Source organism: Phoxinus phoxinus (assembly GCF_949152265.1).
Source record: "Phoxinus phoxinus genome assembly, chromosome: 3".
Taxonomy (NCBI): Eukaryota; Metazoa; Chordata; class Actinopteri; order Cypriniformes; family Leuciscidae; genus Phoxinus; species Phoxinus phoxinus.
This window is the reverse complement of record NC_136878.1, coordinates 30232447-30257909: the sequence shown is the minus strand read 5'-3', so window position 1 is coordinate 30257909 and position 25463 is coordinate 30232447. Positions and strand designations below refer to the sequence as shown.

The 25463-nt window shown below is 39.6% G+C and overlaps 1 long non-coding RNA gene across 8 annotated transcripts in view; it reads right to left on the bottom strand.

Moving 5' to 3' along the window:
• Positions 1–2000: 2000 nt before the first annotated feature.
• LOC306996075 overlaps positions 2001–25463 on the bottom strand; it is a 90031-nt gene continuing 66568 nt past the window's right edge. For 4 of the 8 annotated variants that reach the window (XR_013797006.1, XR_013797007.1, XR_013797010.1 and 1 more), the window contains 2 exons: positions 15710–16018; positions 2001–3514 (listed from right to left, as the gene is read on the bottom strand). This is a non-coding gene — a long non-coding RNA (uncharacterized lncRNA). The remainder of the gene's footprint in view (positions 3515–15709; positions 16019–25463) is intronic. The other 4 variants (XR_013797008.1, XR_013797011.1, XR_013797012.1 and 1 more) reach the window with 2 other exon arrangements.

Genomic DNA, 25463 nt, shown 5'->3' with positions numbered 1-25463 from the left:
AAAACATTGAACGCCAGTCAGAACTCATCCGACTTTAAAATGCACTTATAATAAGCACTATAATAAAAAATATTGTAGATGCTAGCTAATATTGTTAGCATTCTTGGTGTGAAGGGCCTATTAGAACTCGAGAACTGGATCAGTTTGATTCAAGAACAAATGATTCAGACCAAAAGTGTTCCATTCAACTGTAAGTGTCCTGCAAAGTGGACTTCACAAGGTATGCCAAGGAAGATGTCAGATTCAACCATGCCATCAGCACCAGACCCTACAACTCTACCCACTCATTCACTCTCACCAGAATACTAACCTGTCACCACTCAAGGACTTCTATACACTCCCCCATACCATCCTCAGTTTGTCTGGTCTCCTTGTTCACCATGTGCGCATGGACTTATCTGACTCTCCTCTTCATCTATGCCTACCTGTCTTCCTCACGCTATCCTCTCTTCCAGTCATCGAGCGCCTGCAATGCCAAGAACTATATTCAGTTAAGTCTGATATATTACCCACCTTCTTACTCCGTTCAATAAGCCCCCCTTACCTGCATTCCTGTTATCTGTCCCTCTGTTACATGACAATACAAAATGAGCATAAATGTTCAGTTTGAAGGGCACTGCAAACAGCATTGGGAATAAGGGAACATCGATACAACACTTCACTAAAAGTGGAGAGGGAAAAATACTCCCCAGTCATTGTGAAACAGTCATTTGGAAGAGGTTTGACTAAAATAAAAAAGGTTTTAAAATATGAGGCCCCAGATGTGATTTCTACGTGGCTGTTTACAGATTAAAAATGCACAAGATGCAACAGTTACAATGTAACTTTCATGATTATGAGTTATATAATACAACCCCAAATTTTGTAAAATGTAATACAAATCAAGAATCTGTGATTTGTTCATTCTCATTAACCTTCATTTTACTTATAAAAGTACGAAGACAACATTTCAATGTTTTCACTGGTCAAATTCATTGTAAATAAAAGCATATTTTGATTTTGAGAGCAACGCACTCCAAAAAAAGTTGGGGCATAGGTTAAATAAAAGTGAAAAGAACATAGACTATCCAAGTTAAACTGTTTTTAAACAGTCCACAATTAGCAGGTGAACTGGTAATAGGTGAGGGTATCATGTTTGGGTATAAAAGGAGCACCAACCAAAGACTCATGGCTAACCACTATCATCTACAAATATCATGAGAGAATTGTCAAACAATTCAAAAATCACATTTCTCAATGCAAGATTGCAGAATATTTCACCAACTACTATACATAATATTATGAAAAGATTCAGGGAATCCAGAGAAATCTCAATGCGTGTAAGGCAAGGCAGGAAACCTTTGCTGAATGTGCGTGATCTTTGAGCATCAGTGCAAACGGTATGGGTGACTTGAATATGTGTAAAGGTACCATTGATATGGAGGCGTATATCGGGATCGTACAGGGACATGCATTTAATGGCATCAAGATGACATCTTTCCTGGGAAGCAAGACAATGCCAGGCTTCATTCAGCACATGGTAAAACAGTGTTTTCTAGACACTCTACACCGTAGAAGGGATGTGCTTTAATACATGCAGTCCAAATCTGTCTCTTATTGAAAATGTATGGCCCATCATGAAAAGTAGAATCAGACAACAGATCTTGTATCCGGCGGGATTGGGCAAAACATTCCACTAGCAAAACTTCAACAATTAGTATCCTCGAATCTAAAACATTTAAAATGTGTACCGTAATTAAAAGGAAAGGTAAGCATGCATTTGTCACACTTTTTGGAGTTAGTTGCAGCCATCAAAATCAAAATGTGTTTACATTTACAAAATACACTTAAATTGGTAAGTGAATGTCACAGGTCGGAGCGGACCGCGTGAGTACCGCTCCTCCCTTAGTTTCCACCTCGGGGAGGTTCCCAGGGATACCCCAAACGACCAGACACAACGAGGACACGGGAATGAAATTTTAAAAGACAACTCTTTATTCATCTACTTAAAAATCGGGGAGGGGGGAGTGAAGGGGGCTAAAATCCAGGGGGGGACTGGAGGGTGAGGACGCCGCCTCGGAGCCCGCTGTCTCCGTCACAGGGGAACCTCAGATAAGTCGCCTCGTTCTTCGACTCAATGTCTGGCTCTGATGTCCTTCGGTTTGCTTACTCGCCTCTCCTTCTCTTTCCTAGGTCGAACCTTCAGGGCGTCCACGCCACGGCTCGCTCCTTCTCCCAGGCACGAGGGAACCTCAGATGAGTCGTCTCGTCCTTTGTCTCAATGTTTGGCCCTATTGTCCTTCTGTTTGCTTACTCGTCTCTCCTTCTCTTTCCCAGGTCGCACCTCTGGTCTCGGGCGTGGTTCAGCGGTTTCCTTGAGGGATGGGTCGGTGGTCCGGCGGTATAAAGGTAAGCACCTCACGAACATTCACGCCACGGCGCCCTCTTTTCTCCTGGGCACAAAGACACAGCAGGGAAGAACTGGGGTCAGGGGTGACAGGGTTACCTCTAGTCTCGGGCGGGGTTCGGCGGCTTCCTTGAGGGGTGGGTCGGTGGTCCGGCGGTATAAAGGCAAGCACCTCCAGGACATCCGCTGGATCTGGGTCAACTCTGGGTCTTTCGGTTGGTACACAGGTAAGTATAACTTCGCTCAATGGGTCTCACTCACAAACTTCGTAGGCGCGATGCGTCCGTTTCTCTCTTAGTCTCAGGCTCGGTGATAGCGATGACTCGGGGGCTTGAACACGGCGGCGGTGCTGGATCGAGCGCTTCTCCAGGCGACTCCACACAGGTAAGTGTATCCGCCCGGGACGCGTCTGCTCGGAGCATGCGGGAGCGTTCCCCTCTTCTCCACTCCGGCACTGCACACACACACACACGTTCCTACAACACAGCTAACGTATTAATACAGTTGCTCAAGGGGTTCTTACTTGGCTCTGATCATAGGAGTTTATAGAGACAGAGAGTGGTGTGATGTTCACGGCATAAATATATGGGCCAGCTGCTCCGCCAACTTCAGGATCCTATCCTCCCCAGAGAGGGAGCCGGTCTGGAAAGTGGTCTTTGTGACAACACGCACACAACACAGCAAACTTCAAGTGTACACTTTCAAAGTCAAGACACTGACTCACCCACAGAAACTTCACACGTAATCCAAGTGCACTTAAGGTCCAGAGACCACTTTTCCCTACGTCGTTTATCTCGGGGGGATCGCTGAAGCGGTGTTCTAGCGAAGGACCAGCAAGAGAGACGTCGCTGCCACACCACCCCGGCGTCCTTCCTGTCCACCACCTCTGGCTCTCCCACGCTCACTTTCCACAGTGGGGCCACTCGTGTTCCCAGATCCAACTACACATAGCTCACAGATGATACACTTTCGATGAATTTGTTACTGCATAGATTTCTCAGGGTACTCACACATGGATCAATCTGTATGCTCGTCTTGTGCTCTCTTGCAGCGCTCGGCTCGGGTCCTGGCCGCCGTTCTCTCTCTCTCCCAAAGGGATTCGGTTATCGGCACTTCCAGGAAGCTATCCTGCAGGTAACAAAATGTCCCAACTTTTCTGGATTTGGGATTGTATAAAACAACATCTAATATAACAAAATTATGCTTATTTTCATAATGTGCACCATAAAACATGTTTATTATTCAAGTTTAGGCTTTAAAATATGATAGATTGTATAAACTGAAATTTATTATAAACTTCAACTGACATCCTCTGCTCAGGGAATAGGAAGCTGTAAAGGTATGGCTACATATGGCTTTAAAATACTTTGAATATGACACAGATCATATGGACGAATTGCACAATACTTTTATGGAGCTTTCTGTCATTTGGAAGTACTCTGATAACACTGAAAAGAGTAGCCAGAACACTCTTCTAAAAATTTGTCTTGTGTCCCACAGGAGAAATACAGGTTTGCAATGACATGAGGGCCATAAAATGAAGACAGAATTCACATTTTTTTTACGGACTATCCCTTTTAAGTTTTCAAAAAAGTTGAAAACACATAACATTTGAATTCTGAAGCCCTTTCATCCAGCTCTCCACTGGTAAATAGAGATGTAGCTACAAACAATTGCGCGGTCACCTCTTCAACCCAACTAATTAGCCTAATGCTATTTTACTAGGCACTTGAAATGTCAGCGCATTTGTAGATTTAGTGTAAACTTAAATTCCATTACCTAGCAGGCATTATTGCTCAGCGAGTTGAGCTGATCTCTCCCCCGGGCCCGATATGTTTCCCCTGCTCTGTCATCTTACTAACCGCTCTGTCTAGACCAACTTAGAGCTCCATAATCCACCACAGGGATCAATAAACTGCACATAATTCAAGGCTAATAATGAGCCTTCAGTACCACACAAATGGTCAGCTACTCTAAAGGAATGGAAGGCATAAAATGATAATGTAATTATTAAAAGGACAGATAAAATGAGCAGGCGCTTGCTCTCTCATATTGGAAAGGCTAAAGTCAATTAGCAGCACTTGAAATTATTGTTATTCCTGAGCCGGATGATTGGGGATGAAGTTAATGTATCTGGCGCCCAAGGTAAATGTAGGACATGACTTGTAGTGCCAAGAGCAGCTCTGTTATGTTGTGGGCAATTGGAGAGTAATTATATACACACTGTGCTCTAAATGTTTTTTGTTATTTACTATAGATTAATGGATGTAAGGCTAAACTGCACATGTTTTCAGACAAGCTGATATTGAGAAGAAAATGACTTGCTGAAGCACTAAAAGTGTGCTTGTAAAATATCTACGTGTAAGTTAAATCTGAAAAAGCATTGGTTTTCCTTTAGTGAGATGGGTTGGCATACATAAAACCAGCATGTTGTTTTTTTGTATTTTTTATTATAGTTTCAAGTCAAGGCTCAAGTAATTAAAATGTCTTGCTTTTTATAATTGGGTGTTTCGTCAACTACAGATGCTTTTAGCCCATAGAAATACTGTCTTTAAACACACTTTTCACACACTCAATAGTTTACTTCATTTTTCCAACAGTGAGCATGCACTAACACTCAAAATATATATATTTTTTTTCAAGGAAATTAGTGCTTTTATTCAGCAAAGACGCATCAAATTGATCAAAAGTGAAAGTAGAGCTATTTATAATGTTATAAAATATATATTGTTTTATGTTCTTTGAACTATCTATTCATCAAAGAGTCCTGGAAAAAAAAATAAGTAAAAACTGTTCTACAGTGACATCAGAGGGGACATGTTCAGTTCACTTAGTTTTCTCATGGCCATGACATGTTAACTTGTGGAAACATGATAAAATGTCGTGGCCACGAGATCATTTAGTCGATGTAACGACATCCTTGTGTTGTGGCCACGCAATGTGAAGTCGTGTACTCGTAATGCGTAAACAAACCTGCATGATCATAGCAACCTGGGATTATCAGAAATTAATATTATTAATAAATTAACATTTTATTTTCAATTAAAGGATGACAAAAAAAAGTGCAGAATTAAGAAATGAGTATAGGCATAGGCATTCTGTATAATGCCTATACATAACATTAATTAGGTAAAGAGAAGGAAAATAAAGCAAACATATAACAATAATTAAAAATATAACCAATAATAATAATTATTATTGTTATTGTTCTAATGGCCCACAAATATTAAATTAAAAAAGAAACGACCAGTGAATGGATTTAAAAGATTATGTGATGGGATAGATACAAAAAAAAAATTGTCTTACAGGCCTATATTATTCTATATTCTATGTTAACATTCATTGATAATAACAAACTTAATTCGAATGCTGTATAGACAACATTGTGAGCAATATAATAGTACAGGCCCATAATAGGTTAATATAATAATTTCTTAATGCCACACTTTTTTTGTCATTCTTAATTCAAAATAATATTTTGATTTACTAATAATATCCATTTCTCATAATCCAAGGTTGCAATGGTTGCGTAGGTTTGTTTACATATTAAACTCGTGGCCACAATAAACGGTTCCCTCAGCAACTCAAGGCCACGACTTCACATCGTGTGGCCACGCCATACGGATGTCATTCCCACAAAAAAAGTATATTGTGGCCACAACATATCACATTCCCACAAATGAATATCTCGTAGCCACAAAATATTACCACATTTTTATGAGTTAGTATGTCGTGGCCATGACAAAACTAAGTGAACTGAACATGTCCCCTCCCGGTCACCGTAGTTTCCAACACCGATGGTAATGTACATGCATTACAGTCATTTTATGCCAATGTATTTCATATCATTTTGTGGTGGAAAATGATTCAAGGCACTTTATGTATCCTAAATCCTTTCAGATTTTTTTGTACAATTTTACAGCTTTTGTACAAAAATTACAGATTGATATGGCACACTAAAATGTAAAGATCTTTACAGACAAGTAAGCCCATAAACAACCACTACACTAACTTCAGGTACAATTCTGATCAAAAGACATTATTCACATATTGTTTTTCATACAATAAATATTTAAATTATTTATTATAATTCCAATCTTTGTTCATACTTCCACAGTTAAAAAAAAAAAAAAAAAATCATATTTGCTTGATGCATTTTCATATTGGACAAGGGTAAAATAATCTATACATAAGTAGCAAACCTAGACTCAGAACTTCCCAAAGCACACAACAAGCCTTTCAAACTTTATAGAGAGCCACAGAAGCAGCCGATCGTGTTAGTCCGTCATACATTACAATAGCTGTGAGAGTGTTATCTCTGCCAAATGACTTTTTTTTTTATTATGTCCATCCTGCAAAACCAGCACAGGCAGATCTAAATTAGCATGATTCACTGAAAATACAGTAAACATTGTGCGGTTTCACTTGCCAAGTGAGAACGTGAACATAGTTGCCGTCTCCACCAGGCTGCTTCCTCCTAATGCGCTAAATGTTTTGGCTTGCACAAAATGTCACCCTTCCCAGAGAGGACTGGCATTTGAAGTGGGTTTTGTAGACCCTCCGGCCAGATCGCTGAAGGCAGAACAGCCGCTACGTATCCAACGAGCATGAAAGAGGCGAATCTGTCTGAGAGGAGCATTAGATGATAACACCAGAGAACGAATGCCACAGACCCACATCACTCAAAAGCAGCGAGGACAGCTTGTTTCAGGGTCTGTTAAGTATGTCCATGCCAGTGGGGGATTCAAAGTAAAGCGCAGTGCTCCCAGGCCTTTCAGTGTCTGATTCTGAGGCTGACAAAGGCCTTGATTGAAGCTAGAAGTCTCTGAGCTAAGCAGCCTGACAGGATAATAGGACATCTGGAACAGATGTTTACTCCCCCATTTGTAAAATGGTGTCGGCTATGGGTGAATTGTTATGCTAATTCACAAGCAGACACACCCTCTCTTTTGCATAGACTCAGCTGCCAATTAAAAGTTCGATTTTTTTTTTGTAACTTGTTTACTGATTAAAGATACTAAGAAGTGTTTGGGTGGTACGAGTTTAAAACACAAATCAAATAAATTGAATCAAGTAAAGGGATTCGCCCTTTGTTGTTCTTCCAAAATGAGCTGCCTTTTAAAAGTTATTTAAAAATCGTCTGCTGGCTTCGCTGCAATATTTCTAGCATTTTAATGACAAATAATCAAATGACTGTCAATGGAAGTCAACACATGATAGCAGTCTTCTGATTTCCCCCCGCTTACCCAGTGTTTATGCGGTAATCAGCACTCAGCCATCTGCGAATGTGCAATTAGCATAATTGGTGTACGTTACACGCTTAATGTAAAGCACATTTTTTACTGCCATTCTACTCTCGGTACATCTAATTGCGATTGAGTTTGGGAGAGAAAACATCGGGAGTCTCTGGGAATGTTAAAAGAGCATATAAGCTTGCTGCACTGAGTCCAGGTGCGAAAGAGTCAAAGGTCAAGTGGCCTTGCTTTTATCTGACAAATACTTTGGTAACACCTGGACGAAAGGCAAGAGTTTAAACGCATGAGTGAATGGGCATGACACTGCAGTCTCTTCCAGCTGCTCAAATCCAGCATAAATTGGACTCCATTAGAATTAACAGCCTTTACTGGATATTAATTTACATATAAAGGCAAGAAGACATCTGTCATAAGGTATCTGGGAGAAGACATTTCTAAACTGTTTCTAACAATGCCTAAACAACTTTGAGCTGTGTCTACGGCATTTGCTGTAAGAAGTGATTTCAAAACTTTTTGATGCTAAGGACCCCCAAATATGATGGACCCCATGCAATGGTCCCTGTTCTAAAATACTGTACATACATAAAGATATGATAAAGACCACATGTTCTTTTCAAAATGACTGTCACAGAACATTATACTGGAGTATTATCTGAAAAAATACAGACTTTGTATCTCCTTTAGAAGTGTATACCTAGTCCTACTAATTGTCTAGAGAAATACTTTCAAATCAGTATCAGCAACTCTAATTTACTTGTAAAAAATAAAATGTATATATATATATAATTTCTTTTTTATTTAATGTTATTTTTTTAAAGAAAAGACTACTTTTATTTTGCAAGGATGCATTAAATTGGTCAAAAGTGACAGTAAAACTTTTATAAAGTTAAACAATTTGTATTGTATTATTTGCTGTTCTGTTTAACGTTCCATTCATCAAAGAAACAAAGAAAGAATAATCATGGTTTTCACAAAACATTAAGCAGCGCAATTGTTTTCAATGTCATAATAATAAATGTGTATTGGGTTATAAATTAGGATATTATAATGATTTCTGAAGGATCATGTGACACGTAATGATGCTGAAAATTCAGCTTTGACATCACAGCAAAAAATTATATTTTATTTAAATATATTAAAATAGAAACAGTTATTTTTAAATTGTAATAATGTATGACAATAATAACTTTTTTCTGTATTTTTTTCAAGTAAATGCAGCCTTGTTGAGCATAACATACTTCTTTCAAAGTCATAAAAAAAATCTTACCAACCCCAAACGTTTGAATGGTAGTGTAGTTCCAAAGCAGTCCTAAATACATATCATTAAAATATGTTTTTGTCTCTCATATTTTCTACAGACCCCCTATAAACCTACCGTGGCCCCCCTGGAGGTCACGGGCCCCAGTTTTAAAAATCCTATTCTGTAACAATTTCCATTTACAATTCAGACATGGTTGTTATAGACAAAACACATCAATCTATTAAATTAAAGATACATTCAATTAGGCTCACATACCTATTTAAAACCATTTAAACTATTCCCAGATTAAACAGAGGGAAATGGAGCCCTGGACACAGTTTGCGATATAAGCCTCTGTGTCCAAACAAATATTCTCCCAAAAATAGCACCACAACATGACAGATGCCTTTTTTTCTTCTCACCGTGGGATAAAATATGCAAAACACAAGCTTTCAAACTCATGTTTAATTGTATCACGTCATGGATGTAGGCTGGGGCATTGTTGCTTGAAGTATAAATTGGGTAATTCAATTAAAGTGCCCTGCGTAGACACATGATAACGGATGGAGGACGACCCTAACCCGGGCCTGAACCTCACGTCACCTCCATATCACTCGGCTTTCCTGACAAATGGAGGCCAGTTAATAACTGAAACACATGGCTGCTGCCGTAGGTCAATAACGTCCTTTCCTTCATCGGCATGACTGAATTAACCGCCTCGCCATGCAGTCCAGCCGTTTTTCTTCACGTGTAAATAGAGCTAGCATGCAGCCGCTGATTAGCTATGAAAGCCCTTCTTATCTTGAAAAAGAAACAGCTGGAGTTAATGACAACTTTGCTCTGTTTGTGTTGTTGAGGGTTACACAATCGAAAGCAAAGAGCCTAATATGTTCTGTTTGTAGTGTCCATCAAAGATCGAGAAGACTTGACAGTTTGACAACAACAGAGAATCGCTTGAAGTAAAGGAGTGCGAACCAACACTTGAAGGTCAGGGGAGTTTCATGAGGAGGAGACTTAATCTTATGAACTTCAAAGTTCCAACAGTTGAACGTTTAATTTCCCTTAAACGTGCACTGTACAAAAAGGAATTACTAAGAAAACTTTGAAACAATCTGATGGACTAAAACTATTGTTTTAAAAACAGTAGCACAGCTTTTGCCAATTTGTTTGTTCACTAAATCCAAAATGCTTCATGCAACCAATAATTTTGCCAAACAGATTACTTGTTCAAGAAATGTTCAGTAAGTAACTCAATGGTTCTATCCAGGCCACTTAAAATGACATGACAGCTGTTTTATGATGGGAACTCACAAACCCTTCAAATTTCAGTAATGTTGATGAATTTGTGATTATTTGTCCAGAAACTGTGTTTGACTACAGTTAGTTGGGACAACATTTGGGGGAATGCTGTTAGACTAAACAGGGTTCTGCACATTTCAGCATTTATTTGTGATTTAAAAAGTCCCGTAAACTGGAAAATATGTAGTTGCTTTTTTTTTACAGTGTGTAATTTAGTAGTAAACACAAGAGTTACACTACATAAACACTGATTAAATCCACTAAGCATCTGTGTAATGAGAAATAACAACCCTTGATAAATTGTACATCCCCCTAAATTTCCTTTCCGCTATTTCTGTAAATACCGAGTTAAAATGGGCCTGAGACCACATCCCCCGCCCCAAAAGGCTTGTCTGAGTCTTTTAATATTGTGAAAATATTTACAAGGTTAAGTGAAACTAATTGAAAACCACCTACGCAAAAGGCTTTCTCAAGCCCAAACTCGGGATTAGGGTAAAATACTGTTTAAATTCCATATCAAAAGAATTACAACCCTTTACAATAACCCATAAAAGACTTCCCTCCAAAGGTGTGCAAACATGCCTTTTGCATGCTAATATCACATAGGGAAAAAGATGCTATATATCCACAAATTATTTATCCGTGGATATTTAATAGAATCTTTTGTGGAGATGTGCGCAGCAGGAGGTGTTCATTTCTGAGACTGTTTAAAAACGCTGTAATCCGCTGCGAACTAAAGGTGGCAGTGCCATTGTGTGACTGACAAATTTGTTTACAGGCATGCGTTAACCCAACAGATTAAAACACTATTGCCGGGAAGATAAGCACGCAGGCGCCTGACTGTCACAAACCTCCGCAACCCTGTCTTTAATGCAGGAGAAAAGAGTCAGATTGAACAATGGCTTTAAATCCATTCCACCCCTCCACAAGGCCTATTTGACATTGTTCTAGTGCTGCCCACACAATTTTCACATTTCAAAGTCAGTTTAATCAAGAGCTCAGGCAAAAGAGGATGGATCAGAGGGAAGAGAAGATTTTTGCCATTCAAACAAACTCATGCAAATGATCACTCCAGTATGGAGTTTGTGTCAGGCTGGCTTTGGGTGAACCTTTATCAAACAAGGGATTTGATTTTGTTCTCTCTCTTGCCTCTTTCTTCTGTTTGGCACAAAACGCATTCAGTTAGAGGAGGAAAAAATGCTCGCACTGGGGGGCATCCACTTTTAGTCGTACGCTACTGTCTTTGGGCAAAGCGTTGACATTATAAACTATTAGCAGAAGATCAGAACAGCCAGTTAAGGACAAGACACCTCAGGCCCGAAGGCTGAAATATAGACTGGGGCCATTGGAAATGCCAGGCTACATCATTGAGCAGGGCCATAACCACCCTACACATTAGGTACGTTTATTTGCACTAATTCTTCACAGAATAAATCAAATCTAAAAAAATCTAAGAATTTATGTTTATATAAACCATTATCTTTGCAATCTGATTCAAATATTCGTTTACATGTGCATTTTCCGTTGCTGTCAGGCAGAAACCTTGAGTGTCCAAAACCACAAATTTCCAGAAATGTGAAAAAAGCACTGTATTTTTTTAAATAATTAAACACTGCGCTGTCAAAGCTGATATTGTGCCTTTATTTATGGTCAATATATTATTAACATTTTACCAAAATCAGGCTCAACTGGAGTTTTTTTTTTTTTGGGACCAGCGAATGTTGGACATACGTTTTGTCCATCATTAGAAAGGCCGGGCAGTAAGTGCATTGCATTAAGTTTTCAGCAACTTACAGGTTTTAAAGTTTATTGTAGTCAAGTGGGCACTCTGTCATTTGGCAAAAATCTCATGTTATAAAAGATGAAGTGCTGCGCACATGCTATTTGAGGCAGTATTGGCTATGACTCGACTGCAAATTCTAGGCTAAGACGCTCTTCTCCGCTCCTCAAATACATAAAATATTAGCCTTTATGTATAATATTCTTGAGTAAAGAAAATACTGTACATATTCAAACAACCAGTTCTTCATTTACCCTTCCATTGCAAACAAGCAGTTTTTCATTTACCCTTCCATAGCAAACGAGCAGAGATGTTCCAAAAATATGAAGTTTCTGCCCGACAGCGATGTTATGTATTCTGAACCCAACTTCAGTGCATTCGTAGTGCCAAGTTACCACTGCAATGTCACCAGAGCTACCATCAGTCCTTTTTGCCTTGATAACATCTAAGAAAGCTGACATACATGTCAGAAGTTATTTTGTAGCAAATGTTTAGTAGATATTAATTCTCCATTGACAAGTTCATAAGACGTAAGACGCAATTACGGTATATATATGCACATTTGTATGTAAACATAATCACGGCACAGCACATGCACAGGGTATTTTAAAGCATCAGAATTAAGCATTTACTGTACATGATTATTTTTTTCCTCTATTGATCAGATTATTGCAGATCTACACCATCCAACCCGATTGAAATTCCATTCAAATCGAGCTCAGTCGGATAGATTGTGATGTTTACATTAAGGTGTTTCAGTTCAATTGAGACATCAATCTGAGTCTACTAATGGATTATTTGGTTGCATGTAAACGTAGCTATTGAGGAGGACAAGTCTCCCCCAATCAAATCAATGAAGTCCAGCTTTTTTCTGTTCACAGAAGCCAAGCGTGAATTCCAGCACGTTGCTTCGGTTTTAAACGTGGAAGGTAAGATGTAAGTAGCTAAATATTTCATATTTGCCAATTGTTTATGATATAAATGTTTTCCCTGGTAGCCTTTCAGGAAAATAATGTTTATGAAGATTATTTGCAAATATTTCAAATGCTTTATTTAGTACATTCTATTTTTTAAAACACCCCTTTCACATGCTCTTTTTTGCCTATACAGTAGAGAGGTGTCCATATTCAGATGCAGCCATGGCTACGGCCTTGTCAGGAAGGCAGTACAGAGACGTTTAGGTATCCATGTAAACACTATAAGAACATATGTTACATGTACTATGGCATCTTCTTAAAGGGAAACGGCAAAGAGCGAACCTCACAGCAGCTTATTTGAAACATCTGGTTCTTCTAGCAAAACTATTTACCTCATATCATCGAGGTAAAAAATGATTATTGCCAATTAAATGCCCATTAATTTTCCAAGCAGAGAATCCTGCCAGATGTTTTGCATCTGAGAGAAAAATAGCCACTCCTATTTGTTCTTTTCATAATAGTCACTGGCATGATGGATCTTTTCCATTCACATAAGCACAATTAAACTGTGTGGACTTTTGTAATGTACCTACATTTAAAGGGGCTACGCTGACAGTTGAGTATTGAGCACAGTTTGGGCTGAAGCAACTAAGTTCAAGTGTTTCCTACAGGACAGAGATATGATTTATAAAAGGGCTCCGCAGACTTGATTAATTCGATGCCACTATGCTGCCCGTTGTCTGAAAATAAACTGAAGGCCCTTTGAAAACCGTTGCCCTATTTCTTCTTATTGATATATCTGTGGCACAATTGGAAAAATAGAATCTAGGTCTTATAAATTAAGAACTCCTTGCTAGGCCACATGGAAACTGAAAACACTCTAAAGACAACGGCTGACTCCTCAACCTAACATAATAAATGACTATCGGGTGCTATAACAATCTGCTCCCTGCTTGCTCTGACCTCGACACAATGGCCCAGGTTGCCCAGCTGTGGCCCTGGTGGAGTGCAGCAGCTGAAGGTAGTCTTACTGTGCTCTCCACCCTGACCTGACTGGCTCTGTCTCTTCCTCAGGCCAGCACTTTTTAATTCCCATAAGAAGCAGAGAAGCGCTGAGAGGCCGGGGCAAGGAGGAGTAAGCATCTATTGCACGTGTCAGGGCCAGAGCCCATACACTCCCTCAATGACCTCAATTAGAGCAGACTAAAGACCAAAACTAACTGCGCCGTTGTATGCACAGGATACAAACTAGCAAGTGATGTATTACATGGATGGCATTATTAAAGACCCATTATAAGAATTCCAGAGTTACTAGAAGAATGTAAATCTAATAACTGGTGCGAGGGCGGGACAACCTGTCACTCACATGAGATCACAGCAATAGAAAACCTCAACGATCTTACAATCCAATTAACTCCAACATCAAAATCAAGTCCTACACTGTAAAAAAATATTTTCATGAATTGTTAACAAAACTTTTTATCTTTTGTCAAATCAACTTCGATAACTAATGTGTGAAGATAACATACTATTTTGAGTTTCTGTTTATTAAACTATTTTTTTCTTCTTCATTGTATTAACTCAAATGTTTAATCACAACGAACTCAAAAATGTAAGGCAACAAGGTAACTTGCTTCAAGTTAAACCAACATTTTAGCTTTTCTTTCTTTTCTTTTGTTCTTGTTCAGGAAGCCATTTCACTTACGTCACAATAGGGAAGAAAATACAACTTCCATTTCATGCCAATTTTAAATATCAAAGGAGAGTGATGTCATGCTGAAAATATAAATTGCGCAATATCACACGAGCAACAACCAAAGGCGCAGAGCCACATGTTTTACATAACAAGGAGTTAATATAGACTAACTTACATGTTGTATACAATATTTTTGGTAGTTTAGCTGCACCAACAAAAATAGTTCTAAACAACACACAGCAATGGTGTTTGTTTCCCGGATGAATCTGTGTTAAAACAAACCATGTGAGTGAATAATTCAATGACTCACTCATAAAGATTCAATGACTCACTCATAAAGAAGGTCAAACCTGAATGAATAAGTTTGAAAGACGTTTGGACAACATAATTAAGTAACCTGCAGAAAGAGTTGTGATGATGCATTTGCACAACAATACCACTGCAATTAAATACTGTCAAATAAAGAAAGAAAGAAAGAAAGAAAGAAAGAAAGAAAGAAAGAAAGAAAGAAAGAAAGAAAGAAAGAAAGAAAGAAAGAAAGAAAGAAAGAAAGAAAGAAAGAGAAAGAAAGAAAGTTAGTTATAGGCTATTGTTTTTTTTCAGAGGCTAAATACATGCTTTGTGGTTGACATTTTTCAAAAAAATATTGATAACAATCAACAAAAAATTTGATACCGCTTGATTTTCTTCCCCAAGCCACTGGGGATGTTCATTTATCCTTGTGCAGTAAAGATCACGGCAGTCCTGCTTGCAAACAGGCAAAACAAGAATAACATGAAACCTCTAAATCACTGCTTCACTGTTATTTTGGGATACCCAGCAGACCAGGACACCAATTGAAGCCTCATCAGCAGCCCTATCAACTCAGCAGCGGTGGTGGGTGGCCGGAGCAGATTTGTGAGGGTCATATGCCTAACTGCGACCTCCATAAGCAACCAACACGCCAGGCTTCTTTTAGCTAAGGCAATTAACCTTGCAGAGAGCAATAAGAAAGGACAGGAAGAGACACAGAAAAAAAGAGCAACAAAAATACAACAGAGAGCGGAAAGTGGAAAAGCCACAGTATGATAAAGAGAGAGGGAAAGAGGAAAAAAAGGGAGACTCCCAGAAAGAAAGGTAGAGGTGAGAAGCTTAACTCATAATGATAGGGGGAAGCGTGCCTGGGCTGAGGGGGCTCTCTTCTCTCGGCTCTGTCTCTTCTCAGGGGAAGCAAAGGTTGGGAGCACTCGTCTCGTGGAGAAGGTAAGATGAAGGGCCAGTGTCAGGCTGGCTTTTAATGGTCAGAACAGTGGTTAGTTCTTCTGACTATGTCCTGTCCCCCGTGGCTCAAAGTCCACTCCATGTAACTGGCCATAATTCACCTCGTTTGGCAGTTTGGGGTCTCGGAGGTGCCGGATAAAAAGTGCAGGGAGCAGTAATGGCACCAAGAACAGCTGAGGGCACATCTAGTGAGAGAAGAACAGAAAACCACACTCTGACTGGAACCTTTAAACCAGTATCTGCAAATACTATAAAAGTGTTTAATTGTACAATGGTGTCAAAACAGCACATGACATGCTTTAATTTTGAATAATCACAAAAAATAAGTAAATTACTTGTACACTTACATTTAAAAAAGATTGCACTGTTACATTGGTAATACAGGTCATATGGAACCTGCTCACACAGCAGTAGGACTTCATTACGGTCAGTTGCTTTACTGCTATTGATAAGCATTTTCCACAGCCACTGTGCTATTTGTCCTCTTTACTTCTTATTTACACATCTAAAAAATTATTTATTTCATATATATTATACATTTAAAATGTTTAAATAGTTTATTAGATTCTCTTTTATATTGTATTCAGTTGGTTAATGTCTTTCTATCTGTTGCTATTACCAAATGTAGGACATCTTAGAACTGCGAAATAGCATCCAAGAAAGAATTTCATTGAACTTGGTAGATTTTACTCTGACAACAAAGCAATGAAGATGGCGACAATAAAAAAATAAAAAAAACCTCAGTACAGTCCAGTACTGCATATCTGCTCAAACAGTTAATCTGGGTTAAACAAAATGTGAGAATAATGAAAAAGCGTGACCTGTTTTTTTTTTTTTTTTTTTCATGAAACCAGGTACCGGTAGTTTTAAATTGGCATTTGTACATTGTGTCCTTTTTACCAGGGATGTATTTACACATAACTACCTTCTAAACCTTTTGGGTGAACCCTTTCATGGTAATAGCTGACTAACTGCTGTGATTTGCTGATGGCATTGAGAGAAATAAAATAAAAATGGATTGATTAAAAAGAAGGTGAAGGGAGTTTGAATTTTTTTTTTGTTAGCTCTAACTGGGGCACAGAAGTGGTACAGCCATCAGGAGCTGGGAACCAGTTCTAGTCTGGGCATGTCAAATCTGGATCACTCAGGAAAAGACAGACCCTTCCTACCCCCTGTCCTGGGGCAAGTATGGACAGACCAGAATACTGCTGAGCTCTACTGCAGACTAATTAAAGGCTGCAAATCAAAATTGTGCGCTCCCTTAGAATCATTCTTTAAACCAGAGGTCCTCAAACCTGTCCTCCAAAGCTGCTTCAGCACAACTGAATTTCACAGCAATGTGATTTTCAAGTAATCCTGAAGAGCTTGATTAGCTGCCATGGTTCAGGTGTGTTTGATCAGGGTTGGAGCTAAACTCCACAGGGCAGTGGGTCCCCAGGAACAGGGTTTTGGACCTCTGCATTAAAATATTAAATGATTATTCATATCAATATGTACAGTTATATTGAGGTGCCCCACCAACTGTTACATGCGGCATGCACGATGAAGAACGTCTTCCTTCAAAGAAACTCAAAACACAGCATATCGCTTATTTACTTTAAATGAAATTGCAGCAACTGTCATTTACTTCCCCCTTAGTAGCATACATTTTTGGTACCAATTCTCATTCTTATTAACAATAAATTATGAAGGGCCAACCATGAAATAATCATATGAAATCTGAATGTCTACTTAAAAAATGCTGAATATAAAATCATAATACACTGTACATACAGGGCTTGACTTTAACACCCGCCAACACGCCAAATGCAGGTGGATTTCAGCAATGGCATGTAACAGTCACTCCTACTGGCCACTTTGGCGGGTTGAATTTGATATATTATATACATTTTTCAATTATAGTCTTTTAAAAATACATCTGAAATAATAAACTAAGTGCAATGTAGTGTTGTCAAAAATGTATACATATTGATACTGAAATATCTGAAACACTTCCAATTCTAATTTTCCGCAGAATAGATACAGTACACGATAAGCTGTGCTTTCTCGGTCTCTCATCGAGTTGACTTACAAACCCGCCTCCCCTTATTTTTTGCTCAGGATTAATATTGTCGGTGTTACAGGGGTTGCATTTTGGTGTGGGACTGCACACATTGCGCATAATTTTACTCATTCACGCAGATTTTGTGCTCACACCCAAAGTGCACTCACATAAAGACACCTCACAGTACTAAATTGACCCTTCGCATGGAGCTTGATTGACAGGTGATCTGACCAATCATACTTCGCCATCCGCCATTTTGAGTGTACAGACACCTTTCTGCGGTTAAAACAACATTCCTTCTTATGTTCCTAAGAGTTCCTAAGTTCTAACATTCCTTCTTATGTTCATACATGCTTATTTGATGCTATAAATTAACTAGAAGGAAGAGATGATCGGTTCACGAGCAGCTTTAACTGACGCTCTACTGCGATCTGTCACGACACATTAAAGAGCCACAAAACGGTATGTATTGTTTACATTTTTGAAAGGTGAGACTTTGTTTAATATGTTTAATGTCAAAAGTAACCTGGTCTGTCCTGTCTGTCACCGCATTGTCAGTGTCCTCTCTGCTCCGCGATGTATTTTTCACTACGTGAGAACATGGTGTGGCGTGAGAGCGGCATAGCTTGTCGGACATAGCGACAGTAACTAAGGGGGGCGGGTCTTTGCGAACGGTCAATTGAATTCGTTTCCACTGCCTATTGCACTTAAATAGTCAAATACATAGATATCTATACTCTAGGTTTAATTATGTATGTATTCAAAATGATTTCATATTCAGGGTTTATAAATATATATATTCAGATTTCATATAATTAATTCCTGTATGTCCCCTCATTATACGTAATAATAATGTATAAATAAAATTGGTGTAATCAATGACCTGTAAAGCTTTATATAAGCTTATGTTTGTTAATGGTTTTAATGAATGCTATTTTCTCTGATTTGACTCAATCACCATACAGACCTACAAAAAGGTGTTCGGTTCTCATTCCATTAAGCTGCACTTTTAGCTTCACGCAGCTAAAACAGAAGACATGTTAGCACTGTGACGGTCTCAAGGGAGCGAGCGGTGAGGACAGTGTGGACTCTCCTAGATACCAATCACTGCACCCAGGGGCTTTGTCTTCACAGTAAAATCTCATTATCAGCCAGACCGGTACAATTTTCCACGCATATCTGCATATTGATTCCCACTACAGACACCACAGACTAAAAGAATACGACGGCTGGGCTGCCAGGGTTGAATAAAACGAGTCCGGGCTGATGATACGCCAGGGATGGGAAATCTGACAATAACAACCCTGAAAGTTTGATTTGACTGAAAGTGATCCACTTTACCCAGAGTACAGTAATTTTGAGATTATGAGTTGGTCTATGATGGTTGTAGGACATATATGATGTGATGGGTAATTATGGCGTGTCGCGGGTCGGGCTCGTCGGCAGCCAACGCAATCAGCTCAGTGCCGAAATAAATGGGTCAGGAGGAGAGTCGCTGATTAAAATCACATAGACTAGTGTGGGGTTTCCTTGCTGATTTCCACTGCTGGCCCTACATCTGTTCACCTACAAAGAGAAACAGGAAAACGGAGATGGCAAGCAAAACGTCTGTGTGGAAGGAACGCATACACGCTACATGCGCGAGCACGTCGATCCGCATTATCGCACACATCAACGGACCTGCTCCAATCTTGTTAAACAGACGAATATAAAACGTCGATGACACATATCAAAAGTACACATTTCTGCTTCAGCATACTTACCGAAGCATAACTAAATGCAGTGAGCCACGCGAGTCAATAAACCTGAGTGTTCGTGTGTTTGAGACCATGTGTGTGTGATTGTGTTAACCTGTGCTGGATTGAATGGCAGGTAGGCTCAAAGGGCACAGTGTGCCTGCTGAGTGGGCAAGGAGACTGGAGCAGCTGCAGCCGGGCCCCCGTGGCCCTTAACGGCCCCTGGCTGTCAAGAGTAAGAAGCCGTAGTGAGGGTCAGCTCTTCCAGCACATCACCAGCTAGATAGGGGGAGGGGGGAGGGATCATGTATAAAACATGACTGACATACTGCATTTGTCTATGCAAACAACACTGTAATTCAGTTGTATGTATTAGTAGTGCTGGTCTGGTCACTAACTGCCTGTTTTGAAGACATACTCAAGAGACTGTACGTGGGAACCTTTCATATATATGGTGAATACAGGTCAAGTAGACTATTGTCTGATAATTTCGCATTGAGGAATGGGGGGGGGGGGGGTTCCCATTATTCTATAATATAATATATATATATATTCTTATAAAAAAACTCCCTTTAAATATAAACATGTAGTCCAATAGGGAAGTCTACTAATTCTATTGCAAAAACTATGTAATGCTATCCATTTTATGCATGTATATAATTTCCTATCCCACTATAAACAAATAGAGATAATGGCTGTCAATAAAGAGATTATATTTCCCTCTTGTCCACAATCCAACACGAGACACTTAAGAGTCACAGAAAAACAAGTCCCACTCTAGAGAAATAGTACCGGTGCCATTTAACAGCTATGTGAAATCAATATACAGCTAGAAATGGCGGGAAATAAACATCATAGTAAACCAGTTATTGACGTGCTGCAGTAATTTACACTTGCCATTACAAGATGGATTGAGGCGATATTTATTTAGCCAGAAAGCTGGCAGCGGGGATATGGTACAGCAGCTGCCACGGTTGCCAGATGCTTGAAATACACCCTCCGTCCATCAAAACCCCTCCCTTGATGATTTCCTCCTTGTTGCAACCTGACAACCTTAAAACAACTGTATAATTAGAGCGGCATCTGCCGCGCTGCGTCTCTCTCTGGATCAATCAGGAAACTTCGGACCAAGTGAGACAATGCAAAATGACAGACAGACACAATAAGAGGAACAACTGATCACAGCTCAGAAAATGGAGCTGCAGGTACAATAAGGCTGTGATTATTGCCTTGAAATAACCACAATGATATCTATTTGTTGTCAGAAAATGTACATGTGAAAGTGTTTGTTGTCACAGCCATCTGAAATGAATCAACACTGCTCCAATCTGCTAGTTAAAATATTGAAATGATCAACATTAGCATATCGCAAGCCAGCGGGCGGCATGAAGTGAACTACCTTAAAAACTAACTCAACTTATCCTAAGAGGAATGAAAGGGCCTGATCAATGCAATGCATTACAAAAGTTCAAAACCATGCACTCACCTGCCATTAATATTACTTTCTGTATGGTTTTCCTGTAACCTCAGGGACCCCAGAGCGCATCTCCAGAGACACTAACTCTTAATTAAAGACTGAATGTAAAATGTCATGACAGATGACCCTCTCCAGACTGAAAGTAAGATGAAAGGAAAGGTTGAAGTGGTAGTTTAAGGTCTGTAGCACACTTTATTGCAATATATCTCACAAATGGATTGCTATGAAGAGATTTCAACAAGAATGAATTGCACCTATACAACATTAGCTTCTTCACAACGTTAATTGCACCAAGCTAATAGCACAAATAGAGCCTAATTTACATAGAAAGGGGGTGCATTTGCACTGAAACGAATTGCATTGAATTCATTTACTGTAAACACTCACAATGAAATGCTATTTCAGTGTACTGAGAATCTGGTTTAACTGGGTTTTTGTTGCTTAGTGAATAAGGTTTTGTGCCGAAAAACCCGTGCAAAAGTGGAGCAAATGTTAAGTGAATGAAGCTTTCCTATGCAATGAACAATACTAGTTCATTTCACACTTCAATTTGTGTGTATATGTATGCGTGTGAACTTGAAATGAGAAAGGTTCTCTGTTATTGAGAACGAGTCTGTGCTTGTTCGTTGTGATTAACACTACACCGCTACATCTCATCTAAGCAGAATTATCACCTCCACAGTCAGTCCATATCAGAGTTATACTCATGCTCCCCAATGCTGGCACTGTGATGAGAATTTTTTTTGTTTTGTTTTTTTGGAAGTAATTTATGAAAGAATATACAGAATGGTTATGGCAAAACAAAATCTGCATAACTCTATCAGACTACAAATAAACGTCAGTAATTCATTCCAAGTCAACAGAACTCACACAATACATTTGTGGTGTTTGGTGTAAAAATGTTCAATTACACACTCTATATTTAAAAAGGATTCAATTTGTCGTGATTTATAGTCTTATGTCTGGTAATGAGGTGATTGTGTACTTGTTTCCTGCTGTAAAACATGCAATAAAATTATTTTTTTTTGTGAGCATCTGCATTTGAGGACAATAGAAGCTCTGTAAATTACACACTCCCTCTGCTGGACAGAGATTAATATCTACAAGCATAATCAGAACCACTGAGAGGAAAATGGACAGAATAAATCACAAATTACTTAATTACTCATTTAACGGAAAAAAGCACCAAAAAAAAGATACGTAAATTTTGTCTCATATTGACACATGAGACACGACTGATCTCACCCATCAGGTTTAAAATATATATGTATATACATATATATATACACACACACACACACTGACAAGAATGTGGTGAAGTAAATACTACAGAACAGACTAATTTAATATGTAAGTTCAGGCAAGAATTACAAAATTTAAAACAGAGTAAATTTTATATTGGTACTCAATTTAAGCTTGAATTCATAGCTTGAACTTAGAAGTATATATTCCTCGGAATTGTTTGTTAAGTATCAAAGATATAAAATTAATTACTATGCAACTTTCTGATACTGGAGTTTTCCACCATGCACTGGGGCATGAATAAGTTTTATCATTGTTCGTTTTCTACTCAAAATTACCCATTCATACTCAAAAACTATCAACTCATTGTTACCGTTAACATGTTATAATTACCATTATAACCGTTATTACCGTTATTACCGCTACCATGTAGGCTACCAAGTATTGATTGTTTGGTTGGGTACTTCATGTGTAACAGAAAATATACTGTGTTGTTTAACTTGAATGTTTCTAAGTAAACAATGTATTTTAAAAGCATGGTTTAATTTAGTGCTACATTGGTTGAGAAATATGTTGAAACAGAGTAGGCTATTGCAAAGTAAACTACTAAAGTAAATCACTCAACAAACTCTAACCGGCCAAGTTAAATGTACTTATTCTCTTTGTTCATTTTACATAACTTAGTTGAGTAGACTTTACTTAATTCCATACATGTGAAATATACAGTATTTGCTTTGTTGATCTATACTCTTTAACAACAGGATTCCTCACACAGCGTCCACATCTACACGATTATTCTCCAGGTTATCACACTCACTGTATACACTATAATGAGGTCTGCACGGCTCACACTGATCTCTTAGATTCATACCCTGAGGTGCCAGCAGAGGTCTAAAACACCAGCATGTCTCAGCCAAACATCATGATCCATGTTAACCAAAAAAAAAAAAAAAAATTAACAAGTAAGCGATAGATCGAAAGCGCGCGCGAGAGAGGAAAAAAAAAACACCCCGCAGTGAAGCACACGACTTAAATTAAAAGAGGGGTGGGGGCAGGCTTCAAGGTTAATTACATGAAGAACTTCCCTGTTTGAATTAAAATCACTCACTCCATGCAGCACTAACATAAGGAGCATTCAAACCCACATGGCGCTCGGGATAATTCTTACGGTGCAGCACATTTTAACTCTTGACCCCCTGATAAGAGCAGCACGGGGATTTGCTGAATGCTCCATCTACAGACAAGAGGAGTTAGATGATAAGTTTAGGGTGAATCGAAGTGCAAGCGCTCATAAAAGATCATTTGCACGCCTGTGAAGCGCGATTACATGATGTCTAGTTGTATTTTTAATTGATTTGAGACCTATTACATCCTGTCTTTATATAGTAAGATGGTAGGATTTTTTTGTGGAAAAAAAAAAACACATACCTGGCTTTATTAATTTTAAGCACCAGTAATAGTTCAGCAACGGCGTTTCTAATGCGAGGATAATACAGTGTTCCTTTAGCATTAGTAAAAGAGCCGCGCTGGTAATCGGAGGCAAGGTTGGCTGGAATTAGATGGAACAGAATGCAGGAATAGATCGCTGGGGAGAGTTCAGCGAGGAGGCATCATGGGTTCACAAGCAGTATCACTGAACACCCTTTCCACTCATCCTCCTCATCTTCCTCCTCCCTTTCTTTCTCCCTCCGGCTGGGACTGCCACAGAAGAGCAGAGATGCCCAGAGAGACGGAGAGTGAGGGAGTGAGGGGGCGAAAGGCAAGACGAAACTTTGGTTTGATAAAGAGAGAGGGAGAGAGGTAGAGAAAAACATTACACATCAGCAGAAAGGAGGAGGAGGAGAGGAAGGCACTCTTCAACTTTCCCTGCTGTTCCCAGCTGTGTTACAGCAGAGTGCTAGCCTTTGAAGAGCTGGTGGCAAAATACACACACATGCATATTTTCCCCTCCAGATAACCAACCAACTGTTCCCTCACTGGCCTTTCCCTGACTCTCTCGCCCCCTCCCAATCCACCCCCCACCCATTTCTTTTTTGGCTTGTTTGGTTTTAAATAATAAATGATACCGTGCCTTATCCTGCCTATCTACATAATATTAAATATGGAGAAAAAACAGAACGGCGCAAGCACTTTCAAACACAGTATAACTGTCACGGGAGGAACACAGGAAGCAAAAGCAGGTACTCAGAATATTTATTGTTACACAAAGAAGTACTCAGTCCACTATCCACTAGGCTGGCGATTCAGGCTCACGCAGGGACCCGATGGTCAGACGAGTGCAGGTGAAGTGAGTAGTGCTGATCCAATCCAGGTGCCGACGTGAAGTGAATAGGAATACCACACGGAACAGGAAACACAGAAGGAACCCAAGACACGACCGATCTCATGGAGAGGAACAAACAACAATCCGACACTGAAACAGAGAATGAGGTGAGTATTTATGGGAGATGGAACGAGCTGCAGCTGTGAGTGATAATGATGGTAATCAGCTGGAGCGCTGATAGACACGTGAGCGGGACAACGCCCACTCACACATAAACAAACAAAGACACGAGACGAAAAGGAGGCAATGCACTTGACCACCGTGACAGTACCCCTCCCTCTAGGAACGCCTCACGGCGTTCCCAGTCTCCCTTACCTGTCGATTGTAATCATCGATCAGAGAGTGATCCAGGATGCCACTGGTAGGAACCCAACTTCTCTCCTCTGGACCGTAACCTTCCCAGTCCACCAAGTACTGAAATCCGCGTCCCCTCCGCCTAGAGTCCAGAATGCGACGGACCGAATAGGATGGTTCCCCATCTACGAGACGCGGCGGTGGGGGAACCGGGACAGGCGGATTAATGCGAGAAAAGAAAACGGGCTTAATTTTAGACACATGGAATACCGGATGAATTCTCTTGTACGCTAGAGGAAGGTTGAGGCGGACTGCCACCGGACTAACAATCTTGGTGACAGAAAACGGGCCAATGAATTTAGGAGCTAATTTATTAGACACGGAGCGGAGCGGAATATTCTTGGTAGAAAGCCACACTTTGGAACCGACGACGTATACGGGAGGCCTAGACCGGTGGCGATCGGCCTTGGCCTTGGTGCGTGCCCGTACACGGAGGAGAGTCTCCCGGGCTCTC